Source organism: Accipiter gentilis, chromosome 18 (genome assembly GCF_929443795.1).
Source record: "Accipiter gentilis chromosome 18, bAccGen1.1, whole genome shotgun sequence".
NCBI classification, from domain to species: domain Eukaryota; kingdom Metazoa; phylum Chordata; class Aves; order Accipitriformes; family Accipitridae; genus Astur; species Astur gentilis.
The window spans coordinates 19,879,175-19,893,247 of NC_064897.1; the positions used below are offsets into that span (position 1 = coordinate 19,879,175).

The following is a 14,073-nucleotide window of genomic DNA, read 5'->3' on the forward strand; positions in this document are numbered from 1 at the left end:
TTGCCCTCGTTTCCCCCGAAGCTCTGGGGGAAGTATGAATTATCACCAGCTCACTTCCGAGTCCCAGCTTCTGCTATTTTGAATTTCTCCAGTTTTGTCTAAACCGTTAAGCCAGTTTTGATAGCACTATCGCTCTATTTTTTTTTTTATTTTTTTTTTTAAACATATTTTTTTTAAAGCTCAACTTGGCCGAACCGAAGCAGAGACTCCCAAGGGCCAGGGCCACGGAGGGGGTGCGTGTATATGCGTGTGCCTTTGCGTGTGGGAGGGAGAGAGCGAGGGAGGGAGCCACAAAAACTCCACCAGCCCGGACAATGCCACCTCTTGCTTAAAGCCTCCAAACTGTTAATCCTTTCCCCCCATGATCACGGTACCAAGTAATCTGTCTTTCCCCCACCCCAACCCCCCTCCTCCCTCCCTCCTCTCGGAAGATATGGAAGAGAAAGATAACTGAGGGGCGCAGCCCGCATGCCTCTGCCGCCAGAGCCGGGGCCGCTCCGCAGCCGCCGCTCGCAAGGAGCCGCTCGCAAGCGGGATGGGATGCAACTTCTGCTAATTGGATCACAGGTAGGAAAGCTTTGGTTTTTACTAGCGTTTCCTCTCTCTCTCTCTTTTTTTAATTTCCTTTTTCTTGCCTTCTTTCCCCCCCCCCCCCCCCTTTTTCTTTCTCGTCCTCCACCCTCCGCCCCTTCTTCGCCGCACCTCAGATTTCATCCGCTGCTCTCCTAGGCAAGCTCCCACCAAGAAAATAATGTCCAAGAAACGAGCTTACGTTTTGCTTCCTAGCAGCAGGAGCAGAACAACACATAGGGAAACTTTTGCCAAAAGGGTCCACGGTGGTGCGGGTCACCGGGGAAAGGCAGCGAGAGGAGGGAAGGCAAAGCGATCGCCCCCAGCCCAGAGCCTTTCTCTGTTGAGTTACGGTTGCGATATTAACCCCAGAATCGAGTCTATCACGGTACAGCGGGGAAGGGGAGACGCAATAGCCTGATTTAGCGAAATCCTCACATTAGCCAAGCGCTGTCCACAGGCTGGTATTTTTTTCTATATAAATGCTGCATTCCCACACAGGGACATCCCCCGGACTACCTTTCCCAAATCCCTCTGTGACAGGTTCGTTGGCGACTCCTGCAAAATGTCACCGGCAGCCGGGAGCGAAGCCGTTCCCGGGGGAGCGGAGCTGGCTGGAGGGGGGGGGGGTGATCCCTGCCCTGTCGGGGACCATGCAGGGATGCGGGGTACGAGGGGAGGAGGCTTCCACCGTGTCGGTTCGGTCCCTCGCCCCCCCCCCCCCCCCCCCCGCCCCAGCATCCCTCCTGGGGAGCGCGCCTGCCCGGGGTCGGTGCCCATCACCGCTGCCTCAGGTCTCAGCTCCTGCCCCCGGGGAAGGGGAGCTCGGGGAGGGGGGGCCGCCGGAGGCAGGGGAGGTATGGGCTTGCCCCGGCTCTGTTTCTGGACCAGTTTTCCTGGGGCCGTGGCCCTGGGGTCCGGTCCCCGGTGCGGCCAGCGAGTCGGGTGCGGCGGGGGAGGATGCTCCAGGGTCGGGGCCGGCTCCCCCCGCTCCCCCGGCCCCACCGAGCCCCTGGCAGGGCAGAGCCGGTCCCGGCCGTGCCTCCGGGCTCCTTTTGCTCTCGCCCGTGCCGCCGCCGCGGGGTGCTTGTGGCCAGAAGGAGCGAGCTGATGCCTTGAGAGACAGCTCAGATCAAGGCGGGGGAGAAAAACCTCCTCCTAGAAACAGCTCCGGGCACCCAGGTCCTGGTGAACCCCCCCGGGTCCAGCCATTTGGAAGGCTGCGGAGGAGCAAAGTGCTTTCCGGGTCGCTTCTTCTCGGGCAAAAGTGGAGCCCGGCCATCTCTCCGGCTAGGGCCGCTCTTCGCTCGGCTCCTTCCCACCGCTCCGCAGCCCCCGCCGTTCTCGCCGGCTTCCCCGCCGCTGCCCCGGTGCCGGGGCGCTGCCCCGCCGGGGGAACAGGCGGGCTGGAAGCGGCCGTGGCCGGCTTCTCCCCTCCGCTCCTCTCCCCGCAAGGCAGCCGGGCCGAAGGGCCCTTCCCCAGCCGGCGAGGGGCTCCCGCAGGGCGGCTTTGCTTCCACAGCGCGACCCGCTGCCAGCTCCGAGGGGAAGCTGCCAGGGCTTGTAACTCGTTGCCACGGGCCCAGGGGTGAGCCCTTATCCCTTCGCAGGGGAAAGGACAAGGGACCCTTCCTCCCTTCCCCCTAAGATTGTTTTTTTCCTACTGTTTTCATGTGCTAAAGTTCCTTTAGGGTGAGGAGAGGTAGCGCTTTTTTTTCCAACTGGAAGAGGACACTGGGAAGGGGGTAATTCTTGTTGTAAATCTAGCCAGAGTAACATCTCCCCGTTTTTATGTGGCAGTCAGTGTGTTTGCTTGTCCCTGTCCCTTAAGGAAGATTTTCCCTTTACAGAAGGGAAAAAGGCAAGGGGAAAAAAAGGAGAAGGGCCAACCTCTGCTTGACAGACTGCTCTTGCAGTTTCGGGGGGAAAAACACCCCAAAAAACAAACAAAAAAAAGACCGACAATGAGGAAGGTTAATATGGGAGATCAGAAGTATGCACTCTGTCTGCTTTTATGGTATTGCATCGCCTGCAATCATAGCCCCTGTCTAAATACACACCAGCCTTGATCGTATGGTTTATGACACCAGCCGCTCTCGGTGACTCATCTATAAACCGCGTTAAGCTACACAGAGTACGCTCCCTCTCTCCTTTGGGCTCTTTTGGATTATAAGTTTTGTTGAACTTCCCCTCTGCGGGACCCCTGGACTGCAAAAGCAGCCCTGTTTGCTTTTGCATCACGAGAGCAAGAAGTGCAGTGGGCTCGCTGACTTGGTGAGCGTGTATCCCACTGAGCTGCCCACTCTGCCCGTGTCCGCAGCGCTCCGTGATTTCTGCATTGCAGTCCGCTTGGGAAAGGAGCTTAGGACATGGGGACGGGGGTCTAGGATGCCCCCAAGTTGCTTTGGACGGAGGGCAAAATAATAAAATGAGAGGTCATGCTCTTCTCCCATCCAAACCCAAGATTTTAAGTAATATCCTCTACCCAAAAGGTTGCAGCTCTGCAGCTGAGCAGAGTTTGGGGAGATCTGGACCATGCATGATCAGGAGTGTCCTGAGAAGGTGGAAGGGGCAGCAGCCGTGCAGTGCTGTGCCATCGCCCAGGAGGGAGACCAAGACACGGAAAGTGGGAAACTGAGGACATCAGTGAAAAATAGCATCTGTGAACAGAAGCGTATTTTTTTGCCTGCGTGTTCAGTCCCGTGCCCCACTGTCATTTTGGTTGTCACCTCTGGGCTGACGCCCTGTGTGTGTTTCATGGCTCTCAGTTGCTCTAAGTGCTTGGATCTGTTCAGCCCATCAGGCGTCTAATTCAATAGTCTTTTGAGGACATCTACTATGAAATTCCACACTGTTGTTGATTCAGTCCCAGGAGGTTACTCTGCCCCACTTCACTCCTGTAACCCACTCACCCATTCACCCAGATGTTCTCTTCTCCACTAATACCATGACCTACATGCAAAAGACTTATTTTCTGGTCCCGTTTCCATAGCAATGCAGCATGGGGAGCGCAGGCAAACCAGTAGAAATGAAGGAAATTCCCCTTCTGTGAAATCAAGACCTCTTTGAAAGTTGAGTTCAATTTAAGGGGAAGCAGGGCTCCGCGGAGAGTTGGATTTCCAGCCCAAAGCCCAGATCTCCGCGCCCTCTAGTGCCAGAGGCAGGCGAGGGAGAGCATCCCCGGGCACGGGGGACGAGAGGCTTGATAGCGAATTACAGGGGAGGGAGAGAAACAAGTGGTATGAGATAAGGACATTCCTCCCAGGGTCTGTTTCCAACCAGCTCTTCCCTCTTCTAAATCCCAAGTTGCAAAAAAAGGCAGGTGGGGTTCAGCTGATCCTGGTTCGGTCATTCAGGGGTTAACACTGCAGGTCCCGTGGGGTGGGTTAAACTACAGAGGAATAAATAGGAAGAAATTAGACCTGGGAAGCCCCCTCCACATCTGGCCATTTATTCACAAATTCTTGATCTCTCTGGCTTTAAGCATCTCAGCTTGCAGCAATTTGCAGCTGATTCTCAGAGATTTGAAGGCACAGAAGAGGATTTCTCACTTGTGAAAAAGCTGCCCTGACCTCCTGTGGGCTCTTTGGGTGGGTGGATGGGTGGGCAACAGTAATCAGGCTAAGGAAAGCTGAAGGGGCTTAGGTCCAGCTCATATGAATGACGGGGATAACTTTTTCACAAATGCTTGTAGTCTTAAATCTTAAAAAGCTTAAATTGTATGGTAATATTTCAAGCCCTGTTAAATCTGAGCTTGGATTCCCGTCTTTAAGAACCAGGCTGCGCAAATGACCAAGCACTAAGAACTGCTGTAACTAAATGAGACAATTAGCACACTCCCCACACACCACCCTACCCATCTTTTCCAGTTCCTATGTTTTGGCAAAGATAACTTTCAGTTTTGCCAGGGTCTCCGTGGTTTTTCCTGGGTCAGAGCTGCCCAAAAGATGCAGAGGTACTTACTTGCTTGTCCTCATCCCACCAGCTGAACGCCAACCGCCCGTGCCTAGCAGATTGCATTCCCTAGCCCTCCGTACCAAGTTGAGTAGGGATCTCTTGCTGACTTATCCCACTGCCTTCCTACATCTCCCTGATACAAGTGGGCAGAATTAAAAGATGAGGTCACCCCTGGAATTATATTAAAAGGCTGCATCCCCTTCCCATGGGCCCTGAGCTTGTTTTTATGTAAAAATGCTTGAGGCTGTGGAGCTGCCTGTCATTTTGGACTGTCTGTCCTACATTTAAAGCCGTATCATTACTTATATCTAACACCATCTATTCCCTGTAGAGAGATACGTATCAGTAGGTGTTCCAAAAAGACATCTCTCATATAACATGATTTTAAGTCCCAAAAGGATGGGACAGGGTGAAGTGAGTTTCCTCTCATTTCCACCAAGCACTTCCTAAAGAATGCTTACCAATGAAGCTAAGATATGCAATGGGATTTCAGTAGTCCGTATGCTTCATTTATTCATTTTTAAGAGTATGATAAGGACAAAATGAAACAGACCATTATTTAGGGCCAGCTGCTTTGCTGAAAGCCTTCTGCATGTTTTCTTTTGACTCCATGGGTTAGGTTCTGATCATAATTACATTTTTTCAAATCAGGGGTGACTTCACATACTTTAATTACTTCTGGTTTATTCTAGTGCAATTCGGATCAGAATTTGACTTTCACAGAAACATAGTAAGTGTTGTAATTAGAATATGCCAGTGTTTTGACAACTGTCCATGGAACAGCTCTGTTTCATTTGCCTCTGCCAAGTGTGATATGGGCATTGGGAATAGTATGGGGCACCTCTGACAGTGTTGATAATAAAGGTCTCTATAAGCAGCCACAACACAAATAGGTGAGACATTCTGTAAACCAGCATCTCCCAGGGTTTTCCTCAAGCTCTGAGTAAACTGTGGGCAGGTGTGGGTTTTTTTAGATTTTTGTTCTTTTTTTTTTTTTTCTTTTCTTTTTTTTTTTTTTTTTTTTGAGAAAGAGGTGGAACAAGACAAAAATATCTTCATAGATCTTTCTTCTGAATCATTGTGAAAATTAGTGTTGGAAACCAAGGAGATAAAATAAACCTAGTCATTTAAAAGAATTCTCTTCCTCAGTAATTTCTCTGGGTCAGGATTTTCAGGTAGTCTGAATATGTAAAGCTCTCTTGATTTCAGTGGAGATAGGATGATCTGCAAACTCTGAGCATCAGACCCTTCATTTTTATAATCCATTCCAGCATGTGAGAAATAAAAATTAGCAAAATCTGTCCACGGGAAACAGTAAGTTTCTGGTACAGCCCATAGCATTTTCATAGATTTCCTGAGAAATATTCTCTCAGCTTTGCAATGAATTACTGATGTCTATTTTATACTCATCTATCTCACATTTAGTCAATTAGAAAGCAGAGTGGTCATATATTAAAAATGATTCACAAATTTGTTCATGAATAATGGCAACAAGCTCATTCCACTATGATTTCTGAAGTCATTTAGTGCAAGCCGGTGACCAATGATTTATTCATGAAAACATTCATACATTTCAAAAGTTTCATGAACGTTAGCATGAATAATTAATGGAAATTGTGTTATTTGTTATCATTACTCATTATTTTCCTATTCAAAAAGGCATCAGTCACCCAGTTAAAGAACATTAGAACATAGTGATTGCAACATTGGATCGGGCAGGTGTTTTGTCTTGTCCAGCGTAGTGTCTCTATCGATGTCCCTCACCGCATGTTTGAGGCAGGTGCAGGGAGTGCTCCCCTGGATGTATGCACTGCCCTCAAGTAAAATGTTTTAACGCCCACCAGCTTGTGTTTGCTCGCTGCCCGGAGACCATTTCCAAATGAAGAGAGATGCCCGCCCTCCTCACCAAATGGAAACCTCTAGCGGTTCTAGACAAACTGCAGATACACTCACTGGCCAGATAAGCAGCTAATGCAGTTTTGCCCCCCAGTTAGTTCACTACCTAAGTGTTAGCATGAAGCAGTGAGTTCAGTAGGTTAATTACATATTTTCTTGGGAAAACCACACTCCAAGCAACCTTTGATCTATTTAAATCAGTTGCCTTTCAATGTTATTGCTACCTCTCTGTTATATGACGTGAAAAGGCCAACAGGAGCAGCCGGTTCATTGTATAGGTGCCATTCATTTACTCAGCCATGAACCCTCTTGTTCTTTTCTTCTCTCAGTTAGACAGTCCCAGGGTTCTCAGTCGCTTTGCACGTCTTAAAAACTACTAATTCTTCTATCTCCTTCTTTGGTGATGGATTGACCAATGTGGACACTGTTTTCCAGGTGAGGACTATTGGCTTATACAATAAAACTGTTCTCATTTTCACACCTTTAACTCCTTCTATGCACTAATGGAAATTTTGTTTTGTTTGTTGGGCTGGGTTTTTTTTTGACCGCTGCTGTAACTGAGCAGAATTTGCAACTGGGTTATCCGCAGTGATGTCAATAACCTTCCTTGAGTGGTCACGGCTGGTTTAGACTCCAGGAAGGTTTCTAAGTTTTTCACTCTACCTGTGATTGCTCTGCATCGGCCAACACTTATTTCCATTTGCAATCCGAATGCTATGTTCACCCAACTTAATTAGCATACTCCGAAATACTTCAGTCCTTATTCCCTTTTCCGAACAGCAATAACTTCAGTAAAGAAGTTATACGTGGCATAGAATCTTGGACAACCCAACTGTTAATCTTTTACAGTGAAAAATGATCATTCATGTGTAGTTCCTGCTTTCTCTCTCTTAAACAATTTCTAACTTGTAATAATAAACTACTTATTCTAAAAAGACTTAAATTCTTCAAAGGAACTTTGTTAAAGAATTTAAGAAGATAAATAAATATTTATATTTATATATATACATACTTATCAGGTTGTTTTTCTTGGTCTATTAGCTTGCTGCTTCAAAGAATATATAGAAAAGACAATATTTCTTTGAAAGAAACTAGGTTGGTTTGCTTTTTTTTCTCTCCTGTGTGTAATTCTAGTTTTTCTTAGTTTGAATCAATTTACCTGGAAGTGAAATAAGACTTTTCAATATATAATACCTAAGATCAATCCAGTGGCTGTCCTAAAGATAGGTATGCTAGCTGCTACCCTCCAGTCCTTCTGTAACGTATCTGACTTCAGCGACAGCTTCTGTATTTTTGCTATCAGCACAGCCACTTCATTTTAAAATGCTTTCCAAACCCTTGCATATATAACCATGAGGTCCTTGTGACAAGCTGCTATTTAGTTTATCAGTTTGTTCCAGTGTTTCCCCTTTCAATGTTTCACATTCTGACAGCTCGTGTCCTTCTTGTCTTGAAAAAAAATAGGTCTAGTGTGGATATTGGCACAGCATTATTTCTGGGAAAGATTTACCCAAATGAATCGTTCAGAACCTCTGCAAAGTCCTTTTGCTCATTAATTATTCCCATTACGCCCTGGATGTGCAGCAGATTCCATTGGTTCCTTCCTAAACGGGGTGAATTTAAGACCTTTCAGAAATGTCCTGCAGTTCTCCCCTCTGCCCCGTCGCCCCAAGCTCTTGTCAGTTAACGCACCCTTGGCCCTCTTCATTTACAGCTGACATTTTGTTTGTGTTTTATTGTAAATTCCCTCCCTTAGTCAGGGGTTTCACTGGAGCTGATGTGCCATTTCCTGAAAGGTGGTTGCTTGACTCAAACAACCTCCTGGACCTTAACATTTCACAATACTTTTTTTTTTTTCTACCTTGCCTTTCAGTTTGCTTACTGCATGATTTCACCGGATCGGAAACTGTCTGTTAATATACCTGTTGTTTTGAATCTATGGATTTACTTTCTTTTTCTTTCATTCTTTGCTTTTCTTCCCCCCCCCCCCCCCCCCCCCTTATTTTCTTTCTACCTTCAGTAGTTTTTAAGCAGTTCACGAATTATTAGCAGTTTTAACCTCATGGTTTTAATATAATAATAAGTTCATTACTATTCAGTGACTTGACTGTATCATTTCTTCAGCTACTTAAGACTAAGTTAAGAACATATACTGTTATGTTTTCCAGTTATTCTAGAAAACACCTAGAAATTGGGGGGGTTTAATCCCTTTGTACCAGTTGACCTACCAAAGTACAGGTGGGTGAAGTCACCCAGGATTACCACTTTATTAGACTTAGATACCTCTTTGATCTCTCTCCCTTTAAACCATTGAATATCCCAGACATTTCCTGGACTAAGTGTGCTATTGCTTTGTGCAAGCATCAGGATTTAATTAAAGAAGGATATTTTTATGCATAGCACACTGGACTGAGACCAAGAAGATCACGGATAAACTCCTGACCATGCCACCAGCCTCCTGCTTGATTTTTGACACAAAGCCTTTTGAAGTCAGAGAGAAACTCGTTACCTTTGGGTAGGTTTTGGCTTGGCATCCTGAGGTGGGGAGAGTAACTCTTCTTGGTCTCATGACAGTATTGTAAGGATTCACTCGCTCCAGTTTGTCAGGTATTGAAGTTCAGCTGTGATGCTGCCCCATGAAAACAGGAGCAGACAGACTCCATTCACAGGGGCTTTCTTTCCACTGGGATGTTGGAAAATTGAGCCTTTAGGAGCTGATTATCAGGAAAGTTTCTGTTCAGAACAGAGGATAAGCTAAAATGTTCAGCATCTATCGAACAAAAAGGTACCGAAGCTCCTAACTGCTCCGGATCTTGGTAAGGAGTAAAAGGAAAAAATGGCTAACAAGGCCAGGTTTACATGGACAAAAGTAGATTTCATAATCTGGTCTTATTTGAAAAAAAAAAATAAAAATGAAAGAAGAGAGAAATAAACTGAAGGTAATGTTTAACAACTGGATCTAGGTCTGTGGCTTTACTCAGTTCTGTGAGTTTTCGGCTTAGTCGATGTTAAGTACAGGTACAATTGCCAAAGTAGGGTTCACAATGCCGTGACCTTGCTCAGATCATATACTGCATCAGAGTTGGTCACAAAATTTATAAGGACCTGCTGGTTCTCCTTCTCCCCCCTGCCCCAACACTAATTTCTCATGTAAAACAGAGTTAGTGGACTCTGAGAACAGGGCACATGGGTGGAGCAAAGTCCGTGTGTGGACAGAGAGGGCACGCTTTTCTCCTCCACTATTACCTAGGGTTCTTGAGGACTTGCATTATCATTACTGTGGTAGATTAAGTGTAGTGCTTCACACTTCAGTTGATGCCAAGGCCAGATGATGTATTAAAAATGGTTGCCTCTGAGACTCACTTTCCTATATGTCCAGCAGCATTCTGCCATGGTAGGAAATTGAGTTTAATCCATTTTATACATAATATTGCATGACAGTAAATTAATATATGTGTGGAAAATGAAGGCAGATGAGGGCTGGCAGTGGGAACCTTGGGGAGGGTCTTGGTATGGAACATGCAGATGGACATGTGCTCCTCACTGAACTTTAGAACTGTTGCTCAACATGGATGTCGGGGGAAGAGTGGCTTTTAGGGGAAGGGGACTAGTCAGGGAGATGTCTTCTCTGCTCTTGTTTTTCCATGCTTAGGCTAAGCTGCAAACTGATCTCCTGATCCGTTACTGGCATCTTTCACCCACACTAATTTCACTTTTCTAGCAGTGTATTCTCAGCTGATGAAAGCTGTCAGAACAGGAGTGACATGAAAGGAGAGGCCATCACCAAACAAAGTGCTATATTTAACCTGGCAATCTTATGCCTTCTCAGGTCTGACCTTGAGCCCTAGCAGTGAGGATACAAACGGGGCATCTTGGTTACAAAGTTTCCTCCTTTAGCCAAACATAGAAGGCTCTTAAATATAAGGAAAAGCAGGGAAGAAGGAAGGTAATACAAATTACCCTTCTGCTTTTGACTTTTGTGATAGCCAGCACACTTCGCTGCCACTAGAAGGAAAGAATACATGAAGGGCTCACTGTTAAATTCTCATTATAAACGTCTGTTTGATGTCTGCAAGTCATTCTCACAGTTTTATCCACTGGGAGTAAGTGTAGGGATCTTTACTGAAAGGTTTTGACATCAGAAGCGGTTCCCTGTGAGGAATATCCTACTGTTATTAATCATTTTGCGATGTGATGCAGTAAAGAGAAAAAAACCCAAAAGTATACAGTTGGAAAGAAGCAAGGAAGGAAAAAGAAAGAAGATGAAGAAAACCATTTGGTCTGTCTCCTGTGAAGAAAGCTTGTAACTCTCTCTCTTCCTTTCTTTAGCAAAGAGAGTGAGACTGTATATCTCCTACTTTGAAGCACAGGGGAATGCAAAATATCTGGTTTAAAAAACGCAGATAACTCGAGTATTGCTGTTCTTTCGAATGACAAATTTGACAATTAATATTCCACTTTATTGTCTTTAATGCCTCTTAAAAATGGTGTGGGGTGTGGAAATGACACATAACTAAAAAGATGAGAAGCAATTTTCCTGTTACTTCTTTTGGAAAATAGTGACAAAGGCTGAATTCCTAGTTTCACCACAAATTGTTGACGTGGCCTCGGACAAACTCAGGAACATCCTGTACCTCAGCTTCTAAGATGGTAACTGTATAAAATAGCATTTGCATTCTCACATGCTTTGTCTGCCTTTCCTCTTTAGATTTTTAATTGTTTGGCAGCACTCCTGTAACAGTCTGCACAGGGGAACCTTACCTAAATTTGGGCATTCATAGAAAGAAATGAATGATACAGGATCTTTCAAACATTCAGTTGCTTTTTATTCCCTGTGAAAACTAGCTTATAACATGGACCTGATCTTTATTTTCTTTAGAGAGTAAGAGCCTTTCCATTCACCCCTGGGTGTTGCGGGTACAGGCAGCTGTACATGGGATACCTCTTAGCAGCCTCTACCTGGAGCGGGTCCGTGATAGATCTTCTTAAACCCTGAGAGCAGTTCTGCCATGCCAGTGCTGCAAGGGTACAGAGGAACTGGGAAAGGCACACGGGAAGGTGACAAAGATGGTGAGAATTACATGCTTTCCAGAGAGGAGATGTTCAATAGACTAGGACTCCTCACCCCAGAAATTATATGATATATGAGGAATACACATAGGTCTAAGCAACCTTGAAGAAAGGGAGAGGGTGAACAGGGGGCTATTTCATTTTTTTTCACAACATCAGACTCAGAGCTCTCAGGTGGATGTTAACAAGCATAAATTTAAAAAATCACTGTGTGGCTGAGCTGGGGCATTTAGTGCCCTATGATGTTTTGCTGATTCCGAAGGTATAAATGAGTAAAAAGTGATCAAACTAGACAGAATACTGCAAGAAAAACACTACAAAAAGCTTTGTGATGCAAATAAAGTCAGAGGGACCTCCCCATACCACCAATTGCTTCCACCTAAGAAATGTATGCTGAGGTGGTATCACTGTATGCTCATTCCCTTTGCTTGCTTTTTGCTACCGGCCACTTTTGAGAGAGGACAGTGGGCGAGCTGGCTTAGAGAGAGATGTTCTTGCACTCAGAGCCTCATTTGGAGTCACCAGCGTAGCCACCTTCTTTGGACAACGCCCAACCTGTTTTACTTTTGCTGCTCACCAGAAATTTGTGGTCCTTCTTGGCTAGGTGCTTATCAAAACAACCACAAGACACTTTGGAAAGCTGTTTAATTAAACCCTGACTCCCCAGAAAGAACTCCTACAAATAAATTCAAAGATTCTTTCTTTTATTTGTTCATTGTCACAGTTGGAGAGTTTTAATATACACTTGGTTTCCAAGCAGATCCCAAAGCCAGCCACAGAGCGTTCTCTCCTACCCCACTGTCTGAAACTCTGATAGAACAGCCTGAGATAACCTTGCAGGTGCATTTCTCTTTCAGCTTAATACTTTTGTGTTGTCTTTATAGGTATTCCCTTTACAGGGGAGCAGTGAGTTGAGAAACGGAAAATGTGGTCACAGCTCTGCCTTTAGTCTCCCTTCTCATTCAGTCTTCTACTTCCAACAAGCACACGCCAAAAAGGAGGAAGGGTATGACAGGCATTGAGAGAGACCTTTGCATCCCTGTAAATGTGACAAGAGAAAGCCTCCCTAGGCAGTTGCACATATACAATTTCTTACCTCATTAGAGCAGACCTGCCTCTCCCAAATTCCAAGAGAGAGTGGATTCCTTCTTCTTGCTTTTCACTTGAAAGCTCCAAAGTCACAGCTTTCTCAAAGCTCTGTACCATTTTGTGTGCAGTATCAGGATTTAGACAATAGCCTTTTAACTAGTGAGTCCTAGAAAAAACCAAGACCTTTACAGAATAGAAAACTAAAGCTGAACTTCTGATGAAGGAGATACTTCCTGAAGATGATCTCTGCTTTGCTGATGTCTTTTATGTCTGTAAGTGGTGGGACATGGGCTCATTGGAAAGCTCTGTAGGTCAGAGTTTTCCCGTTATGACCATGGTCCAGTGGGAGTCACACCACCATTCTTTCACCTGTGCAGAGTTGCTCTGTACTGCAACTACATGCCAATTTAAAGGCATGAACTTAAAGGTGAGTTGAAAAGTTTCGAAATGAGCAGAAGACAAGCTTTCTGTTTATTAAGAAACCCGCACAACAGCAGTGTTAAAATTACATTTCCAAGCTCATAGTAGCTGAGGCCCCCACGTTTTCTACTGAATAACTGCAAAGATGATTTCTGGGTGCTTTGTTTGTTTAAAAATCAACCTGTTAGTGTGCGTTCTTGACTATGGCTTTAGAAATCCAGGTTTAGGTATAATATTTTTAACTCTAAGCCAAAATCTTTAACAAGTCAAGCAAAATATATCTCAAGGAAAACGTGGGCTTGGTTCCATTCTGTCTGGAACCTAATTTCTTTCCTTGCTAACCACAAGGCTGTAAAAAGCTGCAGCTCTCCTTAGGCTACACTTCAAAGCTATTTTATACACATACAGATGACTGCAAAATACCAGAGGCAAAGGAGAGCCAGACCCCTACCACACAAATTAGCAATACATTATTTTCTGGAGGCAGTGTTTGTGGGTTTTAGAAAGCAGTGGGCAACTTTGCAGGTAGCTGATGGCAGGGCCCAGTGAGTTGGAATTGGAGTTTTTCTCCTGCCAAATATTTTAATGGCATTCTCCAAGTTATTCTGAAAAGTGAACAAGGGAAAGAGCCTAAGTTTGGTGACACAGATCCTTGCTTTGCCAAGGTTGGCTAGGCTGTTTAAGAGTTTAGTACTGCCTTTCACCTGTAAGTTATCAGTTTCCATGAGCTATCACCAGATCTGATTTTTTTTACTTTCTCCAATCCATTTCAGTCATTTGGTGATTTCCTCAACATATTTGGTGATGCATATGTAAACCAAATATACAGCATAAACCAATACATGAAATATGTTATACATGTTAGTGTAATAGAAATTCCCTCCCACTATGGCCGGTTTGCACAAATGATGTTGAGACAGGTTCACATGCATGAAGATTTATTAGTTTAGTCCATAGCTGATGGCCTACTTTGTCTCTAACTGTGAAAAACTGGGGAAAACATAAGCCAGGGAAAAATAAAACAGAGAGACAGAAGGGAAAAGGAGAGCTATCCCCATGGCACTCAGCTGG

The 14,073-nt window shown here is 45.1% G+C and overlaps 1 protein-coding gene across 1 annotated transcript in view; it reads left to right on the forward strand.

The window, feature by feature from the left end:
• The first annotated feature begins 465 nt into the window (after positions 1-465).
• Positions 466-14,073, forward strand: part of CHRM2 (cholinergic receptor muscarinic 2) — a 103,617-nt gene continuing 90,009 nt past the window's right edge. The window contains exon 1 of the mRNA XM_049822170.1: positions 466-567. The gene's annotated coding sequence lies outside the window, so the exon portion shown is untranslated. The remainder of the gene's footprint in view (positions 568-14,073) is intronic.